This window comes from Perognathus longimembris, chromosome 4 (assembly GCF_023159225.1).
Source record: "Perognathus longimembris pacificus isolate PPM17 chromosome 4, ASM2315922v1, whole genome shotgun sequence".
NCBI lineage: Eukaryota > Metazoa > Chordata > Mammalia > Rodentia > Heteromyidae > Perognathus > Perognathus longimembris.
The window spans coordinates 29,713,974-29,720,579 of record NC_063164.1 but is presented as its reverse complement, the minus strand read 5'-3'; positions in this window follow the sequence as shown (position 1 = coordinate 29,720,579).

Below are 6,606 nucleotides of genomic sequence, written 5' to 3'. Positions count from 1 at the left end.
TATCGCTCTCACGTGGGAGCAATGGCCACAGGTAGCCTCCTCTCTCTCTCTCTCTCTCTACTTCCCCTCGCTTGGGGGGGGGGAAGGGGCTTGTCCACCCCTTCTTGGGTGGCCCATTATCGCTCAGGAGGGAGCAATGGCCACGGGTAGCCTCCGTGGCCTGTGGTAGCAGGGTGCCCCAAAGCCGCCAAGAATGACACGGGCGTGTGGGTCCCTGGAGAAAACCTCCAGGGCTTCTGTTTATTCAAATGAGGAACCTCCCAGATATACTCCAAAGGCGGGCACAAGAGAGGGGCCCCTGATTGGTCCCAAGGAGCTGTCCCTCAAGTGATGTCAGACTTCCTTCTCTTCCGGTTAAAGACAGGAAGGGGAGGGACAGGCTGAGGTCAGCTGTGGCCCCTTAAAGGTGCAGCTGACCCCAACACCCTCCTCCCCTTTTCCCACTCCCCCCATGAGTTGTTCAGTTGGTTTACACCAAACAGTTTTGCAAGTATTGCTTTTGTAGTCGTTTGTCTTTTTATCCTGTGTCTCTCTATTTTGGTATTCCCTTTCACTTTCTTAGTTCTAATACCAGTATATACAGTTTCCAATGTACTCAGATAAGATACAGTGATAGTGCAGTTACAACCACAGGAAGGGGATACAAGAGGATCATCAACAATAGAAGCTACAGTTTCACATGGCATGTTGAAAGTAATTCCAACAGTGATATAACACTCATTTCCATAACATGGAGTTCATTTCACTTAGCATTATCTTATGCATTCATAGGGGCATAGCTATTAGGCTCTTGTGATCCTCTGCTGTGAGTAGCCTAAACCTGTGCTAATTATTCCCAATAAGGGAGACCATAGAGTCCATGTTTCTTTGGGTCTGGCTCACTTCACTTAGTATAATGTTTCCAAGTTCTCCCATTTCCTTACGAAGGAGGCAATGCCATTCTTTCTGATAGAGGCATAAAATTCCATTGTGTATATGTACCACATTTTCCTGATCCATTCGTCTACTAAGGGGCATCTGGATTGGTTCCATATTTTAGCTATGACAAATTGGGCTGCAATGAACATTGTTGTGCTGGTGGCTTTAGTGTGTTCTTGTTTGTGGCCTTTTGGGTAGATGCCCAAAAGTGGGGCTGCTGGGTCATAAGGGAGCTCTATGTTTAGCCTTCTGAGGAGTCTCCATACAGCTTTCCAGAGTGGCTGAACCAGTTTACATTCCCATCAACAATGAAGTAGGGTTCCCTTTTGGCCACATCCCCTCCAACATTTGTTATTGTTAGTTTTCTTGATAAAGGACAGGGATGTCCACTCTCTCCTCTCCTCCTCAACATAGTACTAGAATTCCTAGCCAGAGCAATTAGGCAAGAAGAAAACATAACGGGGACCCAAAGAGGAAAAGATGGAAGCTAAACTTTCTCTCTTCGCAGATGACATGATCCTATACCTAAAGAACCCCATAGACTCTACTCCCAAGCTACTAGAGCTGATCCAAAACTTTGGCAAAGTAGCAGGATATAAAATAAACCCTCAAAGATCAATGGCCTTTCTATATGCCAATGACCCAAAGACCAAGACCAAAATCAGGAAAGCAACTCCTTTTGCAATAGCCTCAAAAAACATAAAATACCTAGGAATAACCTTAACCAAAGAATTGAAAGACCTCTATGATGAGAACTTTAAAAACATAAAAAATGAAATTAAGGAAGGACTAAGGAAATGGTAAAACCTCCCATGCTCCTGGATTGGGAGGATTAATATAGTCAAAATGGCAATCTTGCCAAAGGCTATCTACAAATTCAATGCAATACCCATTAATATCCCAACACCATTTTTTAATGAAATAGAGAAAACAACCTAGAAATTCATATGGAACAATAAAAGACTATGAATAGCAAAAACAATCCTAAGCAGAACAGTGCTGGAGGAATTACAATACCAAACTTCAAGCTGTATTATAAAGCTATAGTAATAAAAACAGCTTGGTATTGGCACAGGAACAGGCCTGAAGACCAGTGGAACAGAACTGAAGACCCAGAAATGAACCCACGGAACCATGCCTGCTTAATCTTTGATAATGGAGCTAAAAAAAAAAAAAAATTAGGATGGAAGAAAGATAGCCTCTTTAGCAAATGGTGCTGGCAAAACTGGTTCAACACATGCAACAAACTAAAACTAGATCCTTACATATCACCCTGCACCAAAACCAATTCCAAATGGATCAAAGACCTCAAAATTAAAACAGATACCCTGAAAACACTACAAGAAGGAGTAGGAGAAACACTTGGGCTCCTTGGCACAGGACGGAACTTCCTTAACAAAGACCCAGAAATGCTACAAATCAAAGAAAGGATGGACAAATGGGAGTGCACCAAACTGCAGAGCTTCTGCACACAAAGGACATAGCTCGCAAGATAAACAGAAAGCCCACAGATTGGGAGAAGATCTTTACCGGCCATACAACGGACAAAGGCCTCATGTCTAAAGTATATGCAGAACTAAAAAAATTAAATTCCTCCAAAACAAAACCACAGAGAACCAACAGCCCCCTCAACAAGTGGGCTAAAGACTTAAAAAGAGACTTCTCTGATGAGGAAATGAGAATGGCCAAGAGACATATGAAAAAGTACTCTACATCACTGGCCATAAAAGAAATGCAAATCAAAACAACATTGAGATTCCATCTCACCCCAGTAAGAATGTCCTATGTCAAGAAAACTAACAACAATAATTGTTGGAGGGGATGTGGCCAAAAGGGAACCCTACTTCATTGTTGGTGGGAATGTAAACTGGTACTTGTTTTGATAAACAGTATTTTAGTTGTTCAAGGGAGTTACAACTTTGGATTCTTCCCCTAATCATACCCTCCTTTAGTTTGTGTGTAAATGCATTGAGCCCTGTATATGGTATGTGTAGTTGTATTTGTTTTTGTTTTTGTTTTTGTTTTTGTTTTTTACCAGTCCTGGGGCTTGAACTCAGGGCCTGAGCACTGTCCCTGGCTTCTTTTTGCTCAAGGCTAGCACTCCACCACTTGAACCACAGTGCCACTTTTGGCTGTTGTCTATATATGTAGTACTGAGGAATCCAACCCAGGGCTTCATGTATACTAGGCAAGCACTTGCCACTAGGCCATATTCCCAGCCCTGTTCAAATTCTTGATACTGGCCAGTCTTACTGGGGTAAGATGGGATCTCAGTGTTGTTTTGATTTGCATTTCCTTTATGGCCAGAGATGTTGAGTATTTCCTCTTGTGTTTATTCGCCATTTTTATCTTTTCTGAGAAGTCTCTAGCACCTTTGCCCATTTATCAATTGTTGCCATTCACTTTTTCGTGGCTAATTCTACACTTCTAATGCATAACATTGTTGTCTCTTTTCTAGGCCTAAGTATATATATATTTTGCCTTATGATTCAGGGACTCAGAAAAATCACATTTCTACTTTGCTACGGGAATTATTCTAACTCCTGACAACAGGGGGCACCCGAGGAGATGGAAAGACACTGAACTTGCACCATAGTGTTTGCTTGCTTTTCCTGTCAGTATCTCCTCAATCATGAATGTACTTCACTCAAGGACAAGAACAGTTGGTTACACTTGCCTGTTGATTGAACACTCCTAGAACACACAGTTTGTTTTCTCCAAGGTACCAGCACCTATGGGGCTGTGCTCCATCAGAGGCCACAGGGTTGCTTTCTCAGGGAGATCCTTTTAAGTTCCTAATATGCCAGCACTGCCCTTGCATCTCCTTAGACATCTCAGTTTTGGCCTCTGATAGCCCTTTACCTGGCTTCTGAGGTGTTAATAGTGACTGTGCATTATTCTCTCTCAGAGGTTCCCCAAAGTTTCTAGTAATCCAACCCCTTTACTGTGTTACCACTTGAACTTGAGATTATTATACACTGCTGGAAGAATGTAAAATTATGCAAGTTTCTAGAAAAGATTTTGACAATACCCAACAAAATCATATTTATCATTTGACCCTGCAATTCCACTTTTAGTCAATCATACCAAAAGCTTCTTGCAAAAGAATGACACTGTGTTATAGTTTGTAATAACAAAAAAGAACAATAAGTAAAAGTAGAAAAGGGTGAAGGTTTATTTGAAAGCAACCCCATATCAAAATAACTTCCTGCCAAGTTGGTGACAGAAAACAAAGACAGATGACCTTGAGGGAGAACACTTGAGTTTACATATTCAGTAGGGTGTACTTTAGGGATAAAAAGAACTATAAAGAAGACTTTCACAATTCTATTGTTATTGGTGGTTTTGTTATTTGAGTTTGTTTTCATAGGTTGTGAGGCTTGAACTCAAGGCCTGGGTGCTGTCCCTGAGCAATTTTGCTCAAGACTAGCACTCTACCACTTGAAGCCACACCTCCATTTTTGATTTTCTGGTGATTACTTGGAGATAAGAGTCTCACAGGAACTCTCCTGCCTGGGCTGGCTTGGAACTGTGATCCTCAGATCTCAGCTTCCTGAGTAGCTAGGATTACAGGTGTAAGCCATCTGACTGATAAGCTTGTTTTAAATAGTTCTGTGAATAGGATAAAGCAATTAATGTTCCTGTTTTAGGGAACCAAGATTGTTGGCATAAGGAAATGATGACAATTATAAACCTTTTTGTCTTTTGCTATATAAAACACATCAGTGATTGGGTAGTTTAAAAAAGGTTTATATTGGCCCAGAACTCTGGAAGCCAAGAATCCAAATGGGTGGCACCAGCCTCTGCTTGCTTCTGATAAGGGCCTTTTGCTGTTTGAACTCACCACAGGAAATGGGAGGGAACCTGGCATATGCAGAGAGATAAAACAGGAGCAGCAGCTTTATGGTAACCCAGTCCAAGACTGAGAGCTCACAGAAGAAAGGCAATAGTCTACTCATAAGAGTTTCTCTCCTTAACCAAAATACTTGCAACATTGCTGCTTCAATGAAGTTTTTGATGGGGACAAATGGCAAAATCCAATATATTTATTAAACACAATCTTGGATTTTAATTAGAAATGTTGATATGAACTTAGGATTTTTTCACCCTATTACAAAATTTTATATGTCATAGCTATGTCCACCAAACATGCCCAGAAATAATAACTCATTGGCAGTGATAACCTCTACTGTTCAGATTATGGATCATTAATAATGTAACCCATTCATAGGAACCAGGGCTCTTTGGAGAAATGTCTGATTCAAAATCTGAGACAGGATCTAAACAAAGTGAGTGCCTGAAAGTGATAAAATTATAAAAAGGTATGCAATCATTGAGAGTGGTGACTACATTGTGGCACCAGGCCAGCCTAGCTAGAAAAATCTAAAAGAATCTCTCCATGGAAAGAGAGCTGGACTTGATGCAGTGTGCTTGTCATCCCAGAGAAGATAGGAAGTCTGAAACTAGGCAGATCACAGTTCAGGCATGCCTGTTAGAAAGTGAGACCCTGTCTCAAACAAACAATGGAAAACAGGCTTGGAAAAAATTTTACTAAGTGAAGTGAGCCAGACCCAAAGAAACATAGACTCAGCGGTCCCAGCTCCGGAGTCTGGGCTGTGGCCCTGGCTGGCCGGCCTGCTTTTTACGATTGCTGTTCCAGCTCCCCAGTCTGGGCCGTGACCCTAGCCGGTCAGTATACTTTTTACTTCCCCAATAAATCCATCTTTTTACTTGAAAAAAAAACATAGACTCTATGATTTCCCTCATTGGTAATAATTAGTATATGTCTAGGATAGTCCTAGCAGAAGGTCACAATAGCGCAATAGGTATATACATGATCACATAAAACAAAGCTAAGCGAAATGAGCTCCAAGTTATGGAATTCTAATGCACTATGTGAAATTATTTCTTTTTTCTTTTGTTTTTCTTCCCCTGTTGTCACTTTGGTATTGTAAATATGTTTATCTGAATTAAGGAAGGGAAGGGGAACATCAAAATGGTGAGACAAAGGGTAAAAGGCGATGCAGCAGCAATACTTACAAGACAATATGTAGTAAACCTACTCTACAACTGGGCAGGGGGGAGGGGTTGGGAGGAGGAAAAGTGGGAGGAAAATGAGGGAGGAGGTAACAATAACTCACTACTTTACACATGTAACTGTAACCCCTCTGTACATCACCTTGACAATAAAATTTTTAAAAAGAAAAAAAGAGGCTGGAGGCACACAAGGGCCTGAGTTCAAAGTCCCTAGTTCCACAAAAAAACTTGATAAGATACATTAATTACTCGAATTGACCATTATATAATCTAAGCATAAATCAAAACATCACATTGGACCCCATTGATATATACAATCATAAGCCAATGAACAAAAATTATTTTTAAAAATGAAAAGGAAGAGAGTAAGGACACCTAAATTGAAAGTGGACCACAATATAAAGTAGCCTTTATCTCAAAAACACCAAATGTAAAAACACCTTATTTTTGACATTTAGAAATAGTAATGTGGTTGAATGTGTGTGTGTGTGTGTGTGTGTGTGTGTGTGTGTGTGTGTGTTTTTCAGGCTTTAAAACACTTCAGAAGGAAGCGCTCATTGCTGATAGCTCTGAGAGGTGAGATGCTATTTGTCCTCTTACATTCAAATTTTGGAACTTTTCACAAAAATGTGTTTACATAAATCAGATAAT